Consider the following 19,050-nt stretch of genomic DNA (forward strand, 5'->3'; position numbering starts at 1 on the left):
GGCACCAGCAAGGGTAGTATCAGTTCAGCCCTGGCCTGCTCATACTTCGCACAATGTATCAAAATATGATTTGTGGACTCGATGTCTTGAGCACACGAGCAAAGTCTGTCCTGGTAGGGAACTCCTCTCAACCTACCATCCAGCACTGCAGAGGGGAAGACATTCAGTCTGGCCTTGGTGAAAAGGCTTCGATAGTTAGGTACTGTCAGGTTTTTGATGTAAGGTGTTAACTCAAAGACATACCCATATTGAACTCCTGCTGCCAGTGGACTACAGACTGTGTGTGACCGAGATCGCAAGTCACTGTGTGCATTGTCCCATAATCTTTGCTTTAAAGCCTTTTGGGCGCCTTCATAGCCCAGGTAATACAGTTGGGGGGGAGACAGACCAATAGAGGTGGCTTTTTTAGCCATGGTTTTCTGCCATTTGCTGACAAATTCCTCATTGGAACTGTAATTAAAATATGCAATAAAACAATCCAATTAAACATTAAAAAGAAAGAATGTCAGATGTTTCCAGTTGCTAGTAGGCACCAGCCATCAAGCTCATTGAGCCATCATCAAATAAAACTGCAAGGCCATTCTGCGTGTCCAGAGAGGGTGATTGTGACATCACATGAAATTAAAGGGTCCTACAAGGAGAGGAGCGCCTCTAATTTGGAAATAATGGCAGACCCAGCGGCAAAGCAAGCTCATTGTCACCTAGCAATTATAACCCGAAGATCATAGTTTACAGCCAACAAATCTTGGCTGGTAAATAATTGCATAAACCCTAGAGAGCATTCCTGCGCTGGCTTCCTCACAGTATAAAAAGGGCTCCCATCAAGCAGTCCTTCATCAGTTGCTCTCCCAGCATTCAACCACATCATCTCTCGTCTTCTGCTCCTCAGAGAACAGGTGAGCTGGAATTATTTCCTTTTAATTATATATTCAAATGGGTTCAGAAAAGTGCAAGGGAGATCACCAAGGTTCTGGAGAACCATGAGGAAAGGTTGAAGTGACTGTGTTTGTTTCACTGGAAGAGGAGAACAGGAGGTTGGTAGGTGGGACATGGTAACATCCGAAGGGTTGTCACATAGACAGCACTGAACATTTGTTCTCTGCTGGCCCACAAGATGGATCTGGATGTCAGGAGTTGTCCTACCCAGAGGTGACCCATTTAAACAATGGACACAGCTAACTACCTCGGAAGGTAGTAGATTTTGCTTCACTGGAGGTCCATTGGTCTCAGTGGGTCTACTCAGAGAAGAAATTATTTTTATACAACCCTTGGATTCTAGCTATTGTTTAGACCAGTCTCAATTTCATTGCTTCTGCTCTGAAGTCAAAAGCGAAGAGTCTTCCACCCAGGCTGAGTTCGTAGGTTCCCTTTCTTCAGCAAACAAATAATGATGTGAGAACATTGTGTGTCTAGTCTCTGCTGTGTTCCTTGCCTTTTGGTTAACCGGATTCCCTCGCTTGCTCTTTCAGACCCCGACTCATTGCAGAAAGATGACTTTCGGCTATGGACACTGCGGCTTCACTTGCGAATCACAATGCCCCCCACACCATGTGTGGATCCAGCCTCCTCCCTTCTGCATCACTGTCCCGGGAGCCATCTTGAGCTGTGCTGACGATTCATGTGCCGTGTCTACTGATGCACCTTGCTGTGGCTATGGCGGCTCTGGGGGTTATGGCGGCTATGGCAGCTATGGTGCCTGGGGAGGCCATGGGGGCTGGGGTGGCCGTGGATGTTGGGGCGGCTATGGGGGCTATGGGGGCCGTGGCTATGGCAGCTGGGGTGGTTCTGGAAGCTGGGGTGGCCGTGGGTGCCGTTCTGGCTGCTGGGGGTGGTGAGATTCTGCTTAGACCAAGGCCAGACGGACTCCCTAGAAACCCAAGAAATGACCCAGCAATGGAATTTGGACAAAGTTCTGCAGCTGAGCTTCTGAGCCTGGTTCTCAGAGACAATGAGCATGCATGATCTCCAAATGAGGTTGATCGTGGCTTCTCTGAGTACCTCTGAAATCCAGGTCTCCACACTCCATTACCCTCCATTTTTATTTTGAAAATTCTCTTTACTATGCTGTTCTTCAGATACAAACCATGGTTGCATCTAGATCTTCCTTTATGTCTCAACTTGTTCTGTGCATATGCTTTCAATATCATTAAAAAAAAATGTGCTTCATATCACCTGTGTTCTGGTTTTGATTTTGATGGTGTAAGGGTAATCGCTAAATAGTAGCAAGAAGTGCTTCAAAGCAAACAAACCCACAACCACATTTATCAATAGAATTGTAATATTTGGAAGAGATTGCATAGGCCATGTCATTCAGTCTTGCTCCTGTGACTAGTTCTTGTTCCTTTCCTTAATGTGCCTTGTGTTGATTCCTTAGCATGCAAATAGGTCTAAGAGGTTGATGGGGATTGATAGATTGGTTTATGATTTCAATATCAATTAATACTGAGCTTTGTATTGCCTTAGTTAAAAAAACCCCCAAAACTGGTATAGGAGCTGCTATTAAGGTAGTAACAATTTGCACTCCAAGATCACATATATTCATATAATCACAGAGTTGGAAATTATCTTAGAGTTCATCTCCACTGACTCCATAGACTTGACTCTGCACAGCATGCTAGTCCTTTCTTGTTTCCTTTAGTGTGCAACATGTTGGTTGCTGGGCATGCATTCCAATGGGGACAAATGTAAGGTTCTGCACTTTGGCAGGAAGAACCACTCTATTCTGCCTTGGTCAGACCATACCTGGAATACTGTGTCCAGTTCTGGGTGTCACAATTTAAGAAGGACGTTGACAAGCTGGAAGGTGTGCAAAGGAGGGCAACCAAGATGATAAATGAAACCAAGCCTGATGAGGAATGGTTGAAGGAGCTGAGTATATTTAGCCTGGAAAAGAGGAGACTGAGAGGAAATATGAGAGCCATCTTCAAGTATCTCAAGGGCTGTCCCATGGAGGAAGGAGCAAGCTTGTTTTCTCCTGCTCTGGAGGGCAGAACTTGAGCCAGCCCCTTCAAGTTACAAGGAAGGAGATTCCGGCTAAACATCAGAAAGAACTTTCTGATGGTAAGATCTGTTTGACAGAGGAACTCGGGAGATTGTGGACTCTCCTTGCTTGGAAGTTTTTAAGAAGAGGTTAAATGGCTATTTGTACAATGGCTGCTGATGTCTTGATGGCACCGATGGCTGCTTAAAAGTAGAGGGGAAGTGATATTTCTCTGTAATGGATGTGCCAGTTGTGTTTGTCCGAATCTCCTCACTGTGAGACAGGGAGTGTGGGGCCAAAGGCTGGTGAAGAAACTCCTGAAGAAGTGGTTAAGATCTGGCAGGTGTATTAAGGTGTATGTAAGATCAGGCAGGTGTATTAAGAAATCACTGCAGGGAGACATTATGATGGCTTTTGAGGCCACCAGTGCAGCTGGTAGGAGAGGGTTGTTCTTCAGTGTGTGGTCTGGACATCAGTGAAGTCTCATATATGAATTCAACAGAGCATCATTTGGCTGTCTGTCTTAACTGGGGTTGGCCAAGATGTTGCCCTCCAAATGTTATTGGTCTCCAGCTGCCATTGTCTCTGACCATTGGCTTGCAGGTAAAAGGTATCTGCCGCTTGGACTACTGCAATGAGCTCTACGTGGGGCTACCTTTGAAGGTGACCCGGAAACTACAACTAATGCAGAATGCAGCAGCCAGACTGGTGACTGGGAGCGGCCGTCGAGACCATATAACTCCGGTCTTGAAAGACCTACATTGGCTCCCAGTATGTTTCCGAGCACAATTCAAAGTGTTGGTGCTGACCTTGAAAGCCCTAAACAGCCTCGGTCCAGTATACCTGAAGGAGTGTCTCCTCCCCCATCGTTCTTCCCGGACACTGAGGTCCAGCACCGAGAGCCTTCTGGCGGTTCCCTCACTGCAAGAAGCCAAGTTACAGGGAACCAGGCAGAGGGCCTTCTTGGTAGTGGTGCCCGCCCTGTGGAACTGGAACGCCCTCCCACCAGATGTCAAAGAGAACAACAACTACCAGACTTTTAGAAGACATCTGAAGGCAGCCCTGTTTAGGGAAGCTTTTAATGTTTGATGTATCACAGTACTTTAATATTCTTTTGGAAGCCGCGCAGAGTGGCTGGGGAAGCCCAGCCCGATGGGTGGGGTATAAATAATAAATTATTATTATTATTATTATTATTATTATTATTATTATTATTATTATTAAGGTAAAGGGACCCCTGACCATTAGGTCCAGTCGTGGCCGACTCTGGGGTTGCGGCACTCATCTGGCTTTATTGGCCGAGGGAGCCGGCGTTCAGCTTCCGGGTCATGTGGCCAGCAGGACTAAGCCGCTTCTGGCAAACCAGAGCAGCGCACGGAAACGCCGTTTACCTTCCCGCTGGAGCGGTACCTATTTATCTACTTGCACTTTGATGTGCTTTCAAACTGCTAGGTTGGCAGGAGCAGGGACTGAGCAACGGGAGCTCACACAGGGATTCGAACCGCCGACCTTCTGATCTGCAAGTCCTAGGCTCTGTGGTTGAACCCACAGCGCCACCCATGTCCCATGTCCCATGTCCAGGCTTACATCTACTCCTGGAGTAAATGTATGCCAACTGCACTGGTGGAATTATCCATAGCATATGGAATCATGGAATTATCCTTAAACATATATAAAATGACAGGCTAGCGCCCATCAATACAGGGCCATTCTGTCAAGCAGTCTGTTCTGCTAGGGGCCAGTCATATGCAAACAGGACCTGGGTACAACAGCTCAGTCTTACAGGTCTGATGAAAGGAGGTTAAATCCTGCAGGGCCCTAGTCTCATGGGACAGAGCATTCCACCAGGTCGGAGCCATCACAGAGAAGGCCTTGGCCCTGGTGGAGGATAATCTGCCTTCCTTAGATCCCGAGACCTCTAAACTATGATTATTCATGGACCTTAAGGTCCTCTGCTGGGCATACCAGGAGAAGCGGTCTCGTGGATACGAGGGCCCTAAGCCACAAAGGGCTTTAAAGTGTAGGTACCCATGAAATCCTTTTCAGCTCCATGATCCTATGTGTAGTAAAGTTAGTAATATTTAGAAAATTATTCTTTGGCCAAGCAGAAAGAGTGAGGCCTTATGGGAGATTCATCAGCCACAAGGACCCTGGGAAAGGAGTTGGGTGTCTTTAAAAATCTTAGACTAACTGGCTCCTCAGTTGAAAGTTTTATTAGAACCCAGGATGTCTTGATTAATGAAAGAACTAGCACCTGAGTTCGAGGGTGTAAACATCTTCCCCCCCAGTGTTGTTATCTGCCCTTGAATTGCCTGGGAATGTGTCTCTGGCTAATTTCCTTGGAAGGGAGGAAGCCGTTTGATTTAAAGTTTGAATTCTAAATTGGCCCAGCTGTCAAGAGGTAAATTGATTGACCAGCAAGCCGATCATTGGCGCATTCAAAAATAATTTGAGTCTTATGATTGGCTTGAAAGTTACGATGCAGGTTGCGAATTGTGGATAAAAGATCAAGCAATTGTCTTGCTCTTTGCTCTCTGCTTTGCTCTGCAAATTGCAAAGATGCCAGGCTCTATTGTTCCAGCTTAATAGGCCGCTACTCATCCATTGAGATGGAAATCTTCACTCGTCGTCTACTTGCAGAGTTTTGAAAGAACTTCAACTGTCCTATCTTTGTGTTAGAGTTGTAAGTATGTGATCTTAGTAAGCCTAGTAGCTTTCTTGTTTTCTTACCTGTAACGTTCCAAAAGATGTGCCTGCTATTTTAGCATGTTTCTTATGTTATTTTAAAATAAACATTTTAAAGATGAAACTGTTTTAGTTGTGTGCCTTTCCAAAGGGAATAGCTAAGTCCTTGCCTTACGCTGGGTTACGCTCTACCGTAGAATTTCTGCCTGCAAGACTGTGGATGCAGCTTGTGGAGTAGGGGAACGGCCAAGCTAACGGGTCACAACCTTCTCCCTGGGATGTGATCTTGGGTCCCCTGGAACATAGGGAGTGGTGGCAGCCCTACCGGGTGTTGTTTGTTTTGTTTTTGGCTTTGCTAAAACAGTAATTTCGCCCGCCTACCCTGCCTGGGACGGCCCTGGTCTGGCCGGAGAGCAGAGACCGTAGAAGGGAGGGGCAAGAGGTTGGGGGCGAGCATTACTACATGTTGGCAGCGTGGTGGGATTGGACTTCCCGTGGAAAGGCACTTTGATTTTTTAAACTTGGCACGAATCTTTTGTGGGTTACAGGTGGTTTGTTTTTTTGGATAGTGATAGTTAGGAGCATGGAGGACAGTTCCGCAACTTCACAACAGCAATCGTTACAAACTTTAGATCAATGGGGTGGAGAGGGAGAAGACAACTCTCTCCCGGTGGAAACCGAACCCCCTAAAGCTGTGAGTCCTGGAGTGAAATCCGCTTCCTGGTTTTCAAATGACTCGGAAACAGGGTCAGAGGAAGAACTGGTGGATGCCAGCGTGATCCGGAAGGGTCAGAGAAAGTCCTGCGTTGGTTGTGGACGGAGGGAGGGATACTCCCGTCAAACAAAATCTATCTCCTCGTGAGGAGGTGGAGGCGGTGAGGGCCTCCACCCGTCCTAGAGAGAACTATTCTGTTTATACAGAACATAGAGAGATGGACGTCTCGGAGAGCTACGACGTAGAATGGGTTCGAGATCCGGTGAAAGGAGGATTCTACTGCCGGGAGAAGTTTCCCCAGAGGGGCTACTTCATGAGACCAAGAGTTAGCCGGATGGCACCTGACTATCAAGAATTGCCACAGCAGTTCCAGGAGGTGACGGTGGGAGACTGTCGCCGAGAACAGCCGCTTGCGCCTGATGCCCGCCGGAAGGTGAGACAGCGTTCCTTCAGCCCAGGCAGAGTCTACTCGCCGGTTGCGGCTCGAGAGGTACGCGTGCCGGTGCGAAGGTACGTGGCAGAGGAGGAGGAGGAGGAGGAGTACTTCCAGAGTCCCCTGCGTGGATACGCAACAACGGCAGCGGAGCAACCACGTGCCGAGGGGCAACTGCCTCCTGTCCCTGCACCAAGGTATGGACTGGTCCCGAGGAGGGGGGGAGATCGAAACCAACGGTCCCCTCTAGGACTGACTTTAAGTAATCTCAACTGGAAGGTGTTCCAGAAATACCACCCCCCCACTGATGTCCTTAGTTACCTAAATTTGTTTGAGGTGACGTGCCGGGACATGGGTGTGGCGCCAGAACTTTATATGGCTGTGCTACGTCCCCTAGTTTGTGGTGATTTATCGGAACTTATGGGACATCTCCCTTTGGAAGAAATAAATGACTATGAAAGCTTTAAGAGACTAGTCATGCAGCGGCATGGCTTACACCCTGAACATTATCGCAAAGCTTTCAGGAAAGTGGAAAAGGGAGGGCTTACTGACAACATTGCGGTTTTTTCTGCAAAAATGGCCCAAAATTTCGAACTGTGGCTGGCGGCTGAAGGGGTGGAGGATGTGAAAGAAATTAAGCAGTTGATGTTGATTGAACAGCTGATGCGCTCCCTGCCCCCTGAAATTGTTAGCTTGGTGGCAGATAAAAAACCAAGGACGCTAGCAGAAGCTACCGCCCTTGCCGAATCCTTTTGGTTGAACCGCACCCATCTTGTTAATAAAGGCCAGAGTAATATGTATAAAACTACAACGTCATCGGGAAAGTCCGCCCCCCCCCATCAAAGAATCCAGCAAGGGATTGCCTACACCTGCTAAAGACTCTGTTGCAGCTGGGGGAGAGTGTGCGAAAGTGGCCCCGAGTTCTGGACTATGTTTTTTCTGCAAAAAACCGGGGCACATGAAAGTAACATGTCCCCAGTTGGCTGGGAAAAAGCCCACCGTCCTTACCTCCACCCCTGCTGTTCGTATGATACAGCAGCAGGAAGAAGACTGGGAGGAGGGACCGGCCAAATCTGGAGCGGTGGAGAGCTTGGCTCCGGAGGAGGAGGGTGGGGTGACACCTGTTGTGGGTAAATCTAAAGAAGCTAGTATTACCGTGGGTCCTGTCTGCACCCAGGGGATTCGAAAAACACCCCATGTGAATTGGGCGAATTTGGAGTTTTCTGCTCCTATAGAAGTTAATAAAACTGTTGTGAACTCGTACCGGGACACTGGGTCTGATATCACTAGCGTTTCAAGGGATTTGGTTTTACCTAGCCAGATGCAGGAAAGACCCTTAAAAATCAGTCCTTATGGAGTGGAGGAAATTTTGCAGCCCACAGCGATAGTTCCCCTTAAATACAAAGGTTATAGTGGGGACCACTTGGTAATTGTTCATGATCCAGAAGTTTGCAAAAGACCAGTTTTGGTCGGGAATGATCTTGGGTTCCAAGTTTATTTGCAACAACAGCTGAATGTGAATCCGGTAACTGTAGCAACTCCCCCCACCTCATCCCAGGCAGGGAGAAACTCAGTGAGACCTGAGACAGGGTTGGATGGAAAACCCGGAGGGGAGGGAGAGTTACCTGTTTTGGATATGGACTCTGTAAAAAATCCTGATGCTTCTGTTGAAGTGAAGGACTGGGGAACAACACCTCAAGGTTTGAGGGCTGAGGAGAGCTTTGTCCCGGGTGGGAAAGGTGGAAGTTTGGTGCCTGATACTATAACTCCCAAAGCTACTGAAATTGCAACACCTGAGAACTTGGTGGGAAGGAGGGTTGGCTTGATACGCATTGCCACTCCTTGTGTTAATCAGCCCTGTTCAGCGTCTGACGTAATCCCCAGGATCCATCTAATTGTTGTGCCTTCTTTTCGAAGTATAGACTCTGTTACTGAGACTTTACCAAAAGTTTTGTCCCAGTGGAACCAGCCCAATCTCCAGAAGAGTAAGCCTGGTGGTGGAAATTTAATTCCACAATCTACAACTGTTGATTTGGTTACCGCTAAGGACTTTGGGAGGGATCTTTGTGTTCCAGTTCCTGAACACCAAGGTTGTGTGAACTCTACTTTGGGGGAAAGTGTGCTAAAATCTGCAGTTTTCCCCCGGCAGCTTGATGTAAACCCCCAAGAAACACAGACTGTGAACTATGCCAGCTTTTCCTGTCAGCCAAACGCTGAGAGGTCAGCAGAAGGAGCGGGGTCTGACCAGCCAAGTCAAACCGCAATAGAAAGTTTTGAGTTTTTTGATCATTCTCTCCTAGGTTGCCAAGAAGCTGTGGAAATTCTCCCTTGTGAGACTGAGTTTATCGCTGGTGTGCTTAACAAAGAAATTCTTTGCCCACAGCTCAAGGACTTTAAAGACCCAGACGACGTGTTTCTTGTTTTTCAAAAGATGTTTTATGATGCAAGTGTTTGTGTTAGGAAAAAAATGAATTTGGTGGGTCTTTTACAGAATTTCAGTCCTAGGAACCAGTATGATGATAAGAGCAAAAAAGGTTTTGGGTTTGCTTGGAATTCTATTTTGCCCAATCCCTGTGTTCAAGATCTGTTGGGAGTGTTCAGAGGGAAATGGGAGGGATTGGAAGGAGTTGAGTTGATTTTTTCTGAATTGTGGCCAGAGCACCCTAAACATGTGCAGAGTGCCTTGGCCCGATTGCAAGATGCAAACCTGACCAGTAAGGTATACCAATGTCAGTTTGCTCAAGGAAGAGTGATTCCCTTAGAATTCAGATTGAGCTTGGGAAACATTAGATCCTGGAAGGCAGAAATCCATGGTGTGCTGGAATGGTTTTTACATCGGTGCCTGAGAACCTTTGAATGGCTAAAACAAGCCCTTGTAAGTTTTTGGATGAATCTAGCCCATAGCCCACAGCGTCCCTTTAAAATGCAAATCGACGCTGGTCACACAGGATTAAGAGAAGGTTTGAACAATGAGAGACGTTGGCAACCTGTGGTGTATTTGAACAAAGAATGGTTGCCCCAAGGAAAAGACCTTCTCATTGTTGGACCAAAAGGTTTTTCTGGTTTGGAGATAGTGACTCAAGACATGGAGAAAGGAGACTGTGTTGTAACTTCCACTTGTACCAGTCTCTCCCTTAAGTTAGTTGCTTACTGGCCTGGCTCTAGTGCTTTTGACCCTGTGCTTTATCAGGAGAAATACCAAGAGGTGCTTGACTCTTTTAGAGACCATCATGCTGATACTGTGAAAGTGTACGTGAAACTTGAGTTTGCTTTGCTAATTGCCTTAGGAGGTAGAGAACAGGTGTTTTTTGTACCTCTAGGCTTCCCAAAAGGTACTTTTGAGGGGTCATCTTCATTTACCCTACCCAGAACATCGGTTAGGAAGTTTTTTGTTATTTCACAGCTTTTCTACTGTGTCTGTGGTATTGACCCAGGATGAACTGTTTGTGTAACCTCCTCAGTGTGGGAAGATCAGTTTAAAGTCACTCACATTGCAGGGAAGAACAACGTAGTTGCTGGTACCTTGTCTAGAATGTACCAATCTGTTCCGTGAGATGTTATTATGAAGTATTGTCTGAAAACTGTGTAAATATCGGATTAAGGGGGTGCTGCTAGTGATATGTGTTTTAAAAGCTGCTGGGGGCCCCTGGACCGGATGATCTACCTCAGTGTGTAAATAATTTTCTTTGATGAAATTAGGGGACTTCACCCTTAATTTCATCTTAGAGGGGAGGGTGTAGTAAAGTTAGTAATATTTAGAAAATTATTCTTTGGCCAAGCAGAAAGAGTGAGGCCTTATGGGAGATTCATCAGCCACAAGGACCCTGGGAAAGGAGTTGGGTGTCTTTAAAAATCTTAGACTAACTGGCTCCTCAGTTGAAAGTTTTATTAGAACCCAGGATGTCTTGATTAATGAAAGAACTAGCACCTGAGTTCGAGGGTGTAAACATCTTCCCCCCCAGTGTTGTTATCTGCCCTTGAATTGCCTGGGAATGTGTCTCTGGTTAATTTCCTTGGAAGGGAGGAAGCCCTTTGATTTAAAAGTTTGAATTCTAAATTGGCCCAGCTGTCAAGAGGTAAATTGATTGACCAGCAAGCCGATCATTGGCGCATTCAAAAATAATTTGAGTCTTATGATTGGCTTGAAAGTTACGATGCAGGTTGCGAATTGTGGATAAAAGATCAAGCAATTGTCTTGCTCTTTGCTCTCTGCTTTGCTCTGCAAATTGCAAAGATGCCAGGCTCTATTGTTCCAGCTTAATAGGCCGCTACTCATCCATTGAGATGGAAATCTTCACTCGTCGTCTACTTGCAGAGTTTTGAAAGAACTTCAACTGTCCTATCTTTGTGTTAGAGTTGTAAGTATGTGATCTTAGTAAGCCTAGTAGCTTTCTTGTTTTCTTACCTGTAACGTTCCAAAAGATGTGCCTGCTATTTTAGCATGTTTCTTATGTTATTTTAAAATAAACATTTTAAAGATGAAACTGTTTTAGTTGTGTGCCTTTCCAAAGGGAATAGCTAAGTCCTTGCCTTACGCTGGGTTACGCTCTACCGTAGAATTTCTGCTTGCAAGACTGTGGATGCAGCTTGTGGAGTAGGGGAACGGCCAAGCTAACGGGTCACAACCTTCTCCCTGGGATGTGATCTTGGGTCCCCTGGAACATAGGGAGTGGTGGCAGCCCTACCGGGTGTTGTTTGTTTTGTTTTTGGCTTTGCTAAAACAGTAATTTCGCCCGCCTACCCTGCCTGGGACGGCCCTGGTCTGGCCGGAGAGCAGAGACCGTAGAAGGGAGGGGCAAGAGGTTGGGGGCGAGCATTACTACACTATGAAAAAAAAATGTGGGACTGTGCACTAATGTGGAGGATAAATTACTGTCTTACTAGCATTAGCCAGGACAGAAGAGACAGAAAGGACTTCCGGGGTGGCGCCACCGGCAATGGAGGACTCCCTCTGAACTGGAGGGAATAGCTCCGCGGGAAACAGGTCTTCCCCGCTACGGCGAAGCGGGGACCCTTTCAAAAATCACAGGCGGATGAAGCCTGTGACCATGGGACTTGGCGGGCACCTTTAGCGCCCCCCTAACTCGCTAAGGAACCCACTAACGGGCTCCGAAGTGAAGAGGGGGAAGTGGCGCGGTGCTGAGAGTCATCGGCTATTTCCGTGGAGCGAAGCTGCATAGCCGTTGCCGGAGAGCGCTTCCTCTTTCCTGGGACAATTTGGACTTTAAAACAACAACCCGTGAGTAGTACGGAAATTGGATTTCTAAAATACTTTTAAATTCGGCACTGATTGGGGAAGGTACAAACAGGAAGTCTGCCTCCCCTTTCTGTAAATAATCTAAAGCAAAGAACCTCCAACTAAGGTCGTGGAGAGCCTTATTTTGTGTAAAAGACTTTAATTCTACTGATTGAGATTATAAGAAAATTTATTTGGAACCAGGGGAATCTGCGGGAGAAGAACTAAATTTAAGAATTGATGTGCCACACCCCGCCCCCCCGGACCCGGGAGCCGTCCGTGAGAGCCGGTTGATGAGCAATTGAACAATTTGACAGCTGTCAAGTTAGCTGTCAAGATACAAAAAGAGGACTTTGTCTCTACTGTCTACATTTGTTACAAGTCTATGTTTTAGAAGAAGGAAGGACTGTTACAATTTAACGTATGGAACTTTTGGTTTTGTGCTGAAAGGAGTAAAAAGAAACTTAAATCCCCCTAGAGGGAGCCTTGGGACATTGCATTAAGAACCAGCTGAGAAATTGTTTTTTGACCTTGATATGCTTAAGAATGGCAGTTGGTAAGGAAATCCAGTCTGAACTGAACAGGACTTTCTTTCTCTTGGGAAAGCTGCAAGGTCAAATAGGTGTTTTGACTACAAATGTTACAACTTTGGGCACAAGAGTTAGTACCAGCAATGAACTTGATAAGAACTTGGTACAGGAATTCTACTTAACTGGACAAACAGAGGAAGTTGAGAAGGAGAATAATGTTGCCTTTGAAGAGAAAAAAGTGGGAGCTGTAACCCTGCAGATGCAAAGGGCGAGCTGCAACTTGAGGCCTGACATGATGGTAACAAGGAGAAACAAATCTCTGAAGATGGAAGCCTGGCCTGAATTGGAAAATGAAAGATGGAGAGACCTCCTTATGTAGAGATCACATGACCCTTAGATTATAAATTTGATCCAGCTGGAAGTTGGAGCTATGGGGATATTTGGAACTGAAAGGAGAATGAAACAAGATGTGGAATACCCTATAGGCCTTATCTCTAAGTACGTAGGCCTGGCTGGAAGAAACGTGGGTGCTGTTGGGCGGGAGTCTCCCCGAGATTTGGTCTTTAATATTAAAGACTATCAAAAAGACTGGCAGAGGAACTATGAGAGAGATTTAAGAGCCTCGGATATAAGATCTCCGGGTAGATGGTCTTTTTTTGAGATTTGTTGGGGACTGAAACCGGGAAGGGGGTATGGGTGGAATGAAAGATGGGAATTTAAAGTGTATATAATATAAGTTGCTTTTTTGTTTTACCTTTTTGTTTTACTTTTAGGAGAATTGGGAAATTCGTGGAAGGGAATTTTCTTTCGACCTTGGGGAAATGTCTTAAGAACAAGTATTGCTATATAGGTTTGGATGAGAGTTAAGTTTGGATAAAGTAAAAGTAAAAGTGGTTTTTAAATATATGGTAAAATCAAGGATTTTGTTGATAAGATGTTTGAGAAAGGAATTAATGTGGGTTTGGTAAAAAAACATTAAAGGACTAAGTAAAAATGAATTGATAAAAGAGAGAATGTAAAGATACAGTATGGTAAAATAAATTATTAAGATAAAAATTAGGTTAGAAGAATTTGCTGAAACAACAATTTAAACTAGAATACAAAAATGGGAGATGCGAGGAGGTTCAAGGAAATAAGTAAAGGAAGAAAGTTATGTAAAGGTTTGATTTGTTTCTTTTTTCTTCTTTTTTAATGATTGTATGTTTTTTATGTTTTTTTAAAAAAATTCTGTTTTGCCCTTTTTTATTGTAACCTTTAAAATTTTGAATAAATATTATTCTAAAAAATAATAATAAATTACTGTCTTAATGAGAGATCCCGTACTAGTGAAAACAAAACCAGAACACAGGTGATATGAAGCACATTTTTTTTTAATGATATTGAAAGCATATGCACAGAACAAGTTGAGACATAAAGGAAGATCTAGATGCAACCATGGTTTGTATCTGAAGAACAGCATAGTAAAGAGAATTTTCAAAATAAAAATGGAGGGTAATGGAGTGTGGAGACCTGGATTTCAGAGGTACTCAGAGAAGCCACGATCAACCTCATTTGGAGATCATGCATGCTCATTGTCTCTGAGAACCAGGCTCAGAAGCTCAGCTGCAGAACTTTGTCCAAATTCCATTGCTGGGTCATTTCTTGGGTTTCTAGGGAGTCCGTCTGGCCTTGGTCTAAGCAGAATCTCACCACCCCCAGCAGCCAGAACGGCACCCACGGCCACCCCAGCTTCCAGAACCACCCCAGCTGCCATAGCCACGGCCCCCATAGCCCCCATAGCCGCCCCAACATCCACGGCCACCCCAGCCCCCATGGCCTCCCCAGGCACCATAGCTGCCATAGCCGCCATAACCCCCAGAGCCGCCATAGCCACAGCAAGGTGCATCAGTAGACACGGCACATGAATCGTCAGCACAGCTCAAGATGGCTCCCGGGACAGTGATGCAGAAGGGAGGAGGCTGGATCCACACATGGTGTGGGGGGCATTGCGATTCGCAAGTGAAGCCGCAGTGTCCGTAGCCGAAAGTCATCTTTCTGCAATGAGTCGGGGTCTGAAAGAGCAAACAAGGGAGTCCTGTTAACCAAAAGGCAAGGAACACAGCAGAGACTAGACACACAATGTTCTCACATCATTACTGTAATTGTTTGCTGAAGAAAGGGAACCTACGAACTCAGCCTGGGTGGAAGACTCTTCGGTTTTGACTTCAGAGCAGAAGCAATGAAGTTGAGACTGGTCTAAACAATAGCTAGAATCCAAGGGTTGTATAAAAATAATTTCTTCTCTGAGTAGACCCACTGGGACCAATGGACCTCCAGTGAAGCAAAATCTACTACCTTCCGAGGTAGTTAGCTGTGTCCATTGTTTAAATGGGTCACCTCTGGGTAGGACAACTCCTGACATCCAGATCCATCTTGTGGGCCAGCAGAGAACAAATGTTCAGTGCTGTCTATGTGACAACCCTTCGGATGTTACCATGTCCCACCTACCAACCTCCTGTTCTCCTCTTCCAGTGAAACAAACCCAGTCACTTCAACCTTTCCTCATGGTTCTCCAGAACCTTGGTGATCCCCCTTGCACTTTTCTGAACCCATTTGAACTTGTTTTTATATTTAATTAAAAGGAAATAATTCCAGCTCACCTGTTCTCTGAACAGCAGAAGACGAGAGATGATGTGGTTGAGTGCTGGGAGAGCAACTGATGAAGGACTGCTTGATGGGAGCCCTTTTTATACTGTGAGGAAGCCAGCGCAGGAATGCTCTCTAGGGTTTATGCAATTATTTACCAGCCAAGATTTGTTGGCTGTAAACTCAGTTCTTCGGGTTATAATTGCTAGGTGACAATGAGCATGCTTTGCCGCTGGGTCTGCCATTATTTCCAAATTAGAGGCGCTCCTCTCCTTGTAGGACCCTTTAATTTCATGTGATGTCACAATCACCCTCTCTGGACACGCAGAATGGCCTTGCAGTTTTATTTGATGATGGCTCAATGACCTTGATGGCTGGTGCCTACTAGCAACTGGAAACATCTGACATTCTTTCTTTTTAATGTTTAATTGGATTGTTTTATTGCATATTTTAATTACATTTTAATCTGGTCTGGTCCCCTCCTTGTGTCTTTTTAAAAAAATAAAATTATTCAGCAATTTCAACATAACAAATTATCAAATCAATAATCAAATACATTATTCCCCCCCGTTTCCCACCCCCCTTCCATCCCTCACTCCCCCCCCCAGGGAATTCCCTCAGTTCCTCTCTCTGATTTCTCTGCACATATTATTCTCTGCATGTTATAAAATTGTACATATCCTGACATTCTTGGGTGGCTGCTGTAAATGATGTTTGGCAGTTGCAACACAGTCTACAAAGCAGATGGGAGCATGAGTACTGCAACAGCCTAGCAAGAACAGCTGAATCATAGAATTTCATTATTTATTGCATCTTTCCTCTCCAGCGAGCTGAAGGTGAGGTACATAGCTCCCCTCTTTCTCATTTACCATATTTTTCACTGTATAAGACGCACCAGACCATAAGATGCACCTAGTTTTTGGAAGAGGAAAACAAAGAAAAAAATATTCTGAATCCCAGAAGCCAGGACAGCCAGCGGGATCACAGCGCAGCAATCCCACTGGCTATCCTGGCTTATGAGATAGCCGCGCGCAGCCTCTCTTGGGCAAGGGGAGCCTTCATCTCCCTGCCCTGGAGAGGCTGTGCATGGCTAAGGCTCCCCCAAGAACCGTGCTCCCTTTAAAGAGCGCATGGAGTAGTGTGTGTGGATCTTGGGGGCTTTTCCCCGAGGAGGGAGAAGGGCAGCCCTTTTTCCTCCTTGGGGAAAAGCCCCCAAGAGCCACTCACACGCTCCATGCAGCTCTTTAAAGGGAGTGCTGAGCAGAGCCTCCCACCTCTATTTGCTCCATAAGACGCACACACATTTCCCCATACTTTTTAGGAGGGGGAGAGTGCGTCTTATAGAGCGAAAAATACGGTAATCCATTTTCTTTCTCATTTAATCCCCACAACTACCCAGCAAGAAGGTCGATTGGGAATTTGAACCCTGGTCCCTCCCTGGTCTCAGCCTGACACTCTATCCACATCACCAACTTGAGAACCTGAAATGAACAGATTTGACCATTCTTATGGGGACGCGGGTGGCGCTTTGGTCTAAACCACTGAGCCTCTAGGGCTCACCAATTGGAAGGTCGGCGGTTCGAATCCCCGCGACGGGGTGAGCTCCCGTTGCTCTTTCCCTGCTCCTGCCAACCTAGCAGTTCAAAAGCACGTCAAAGTGCAAGAGGTCCCGCTCCGGTGGGAAGGTAAACAGTATTTCCGTGCGCTGCTCTGGTTTGCCAGAGGCGGCTTAGTCCTGCTGGCCACATGACCCAGAAAAACTGTCTGCAGACAAATGTAAAGCGAGATGAGCGACGCAATCCCAGAGTCATTCGCAACTGGACTTACCTGTCAGGGGTCCTTTACCTTTTATATATATATATATATATATGGTTTTGGTGTCCTCGGGTGTCTTCCCGTGTAAAAGTTGGGGTGTCTAGGCGACGTTTCGACGAGGTCTCACTCGTCATCTTCAGGCTGGTGCTTTCGGCTTCTTGTTACTGGAACAGAGCAGGATCTCAGTGTTTGAGTTCCTATAAATACTGTTGAGGGGGTGTGGTGTATAGCCTCCAATGTTCTGAGCAGAGAGGAAGTTCCCAGGCTAGTGTGCCTTTTCTTCTTTTGTTCCTTAATTACTTGAGGGATATCTTGAGTGATTTCTTGAGTGATATCCTGAGTACCACTTAGGTGGGTCATTAGGTGTGGATTAGTTGCTAAAGTCTTTGTGTCTTGACCTCTTGAACTTTGTGAAGAGTTTTTCTGAGAAGATGGCTGTACTGCACTTAGTTGTGCTCTGGCTTGGCTTCGTGTATAGGGGCGAGCTGTGGTTTTGTGGCCTGTGTCAGCCAGATCTGTGTAGGGATTGCAGGGGGGTGCCTACTAGAACAAATCAAGGTCACTTGAAAGTTATAGATTCAGGACAGTCAACATGATAGGAATGTGGCCGTGATTAATCATGGGTCAAAACTGCATGCCATTATGTGCACAGGAAAAATAAAATAATCCTTGTGATCCCAACTAAAAGGCTGGCATCCATTTCTGAGCTCGTATAATGACGCAAATTGCAGACCTGAGCCAGTTTGGTGGACACCCCCACAAACAACGCTCTTAATCAGCGATGCTAAATGCCCCAAGAAGAACGACGTACATGACAACAATGATGCATATTAAACATTAATGGCTGTTTGTGAAGCCTTCCGGAGAAAGCCTCCGTTCGGCGGTGGCTTTGCAACACTTCATGTCTTCCACACACGGGCATCATTGTCCTTGTTTAACATGCAGGTGCCCGAGGGCTTGTGGAAGGGTGGTTTTGGGCTCACATTCGCCTTGGGTTGAGGACATGACCCTAAGCTACACATGGGCAGATCAGCACATTTCCATTCTGTGTAGCTTTTGCTTTTGTTTAGGCAAGCTTTTAATGTTTAATAGACTATTGTATTTTAATATTCTGTTGGAAGCCACCCAGTGTAGCTGGGGAATACCAGCCAGATGGGCGGGGGATAAATAAAAAGTTGTTGTTGTTGTTGTTGTTGTTTATTTGCATGTGTTCCACTCCATGCTGGCTTCTGCACATGCTCAAAGCCCACTCTGCAGATTGTCTTTCTTTCTTTCTTTCTTTCTTTCTTTCTTTCTTTCTTTCTTTCTTTCTTTCTTTCTTTCTTTCTTTCTTTCTTTCTTTCTTCATTTTTTTATTTGATTTATTTCTTAATAAGTGATACAGAAAATTAGAATGAAATGAACAAACAAATACTGATACAGTGGTACCTCGGGTTACATATGCTTCAGGTTACATACGCTTCAGGTTACAGACTCCGCTAACCCAGAAATAGTACCTCGGGTTAAGAACTTTGCTTCAGGGTGAGAACAGAAATCGTGCTCCGGCAGTGTGGCAGCAGCAGGAGGCCCCATTAGCTAAAGTGGTGCGTCAGGTTAAGAACAGTTTCAGGTTAAGAACGGACCTTCAGAACAAATTAAGTTCTTAACCTGAGGTACCACTGCACAAAGTTTAAAAAGAAACCATACATATATGTACCCATCAACTGCCTGGGGCATACTGTTTTGAGGGGTCGTGCTCTTTCATGGCACCCCAAAATGTGTGAGATTGTGGCAGACCCATGTCTTGAGAGAGAACATGGGGTCCAAAAACAAACGTTTTGGGGCACCATGCTCTTGTGCTGGTAACATGACTCACACGGGCGCACAGCCCAGAACAGCAGGAACATGTTGGAGGGTATGGTGGCACCATTTGCATAACAGAATCCACCACAGAGATGTTGACATTTTCAAAAGTAAGGGGTCTGTAGCTTGACTTAGCTAATTGGGAGCCACTGATGTAAGCATGTCTTGGGACACATGGCTCAGTTGCAG

The 19,050-nt window shown here is 45.7% G+C and overlaps 1 protein-coding gene across 1 annotated transcript in view; it reads left to right on the forward strand.

Moving 5' to 3' along the window:
* LOC309358653 (T-lymphocyte surface antigen Ly-9-like) overlaps positions 1-18,607 on the forward strand; it is a 261,266-nt gene extending 242,659 nt beyond the window's left edge. Inside the window, exon 4 of the transcript XR_014163505.1 lies at positions 18,469-18,607. The gene's annotated coding sequence lies outside the window, so the exon portion shown is untranslated. The remainder of the gene's footprint in view (positions 1-18,468) is intronic.
* Positions 18,608-19,050: the final 443 nt, after the last annotated feature.

The sequence above is a fragment of the Podarcis melisellensis genome (genome assembly GCF_964234715.1).
Source record: "Podarcis melisellensis genome assembly, chromosome: 16".
NCBI classification, from domain to species: Eukaryota; Metazoa; Chordata; class Lepidosauria; order Squamata; family Lacertidae; genus Podarcis; species Podarcis melisellensis.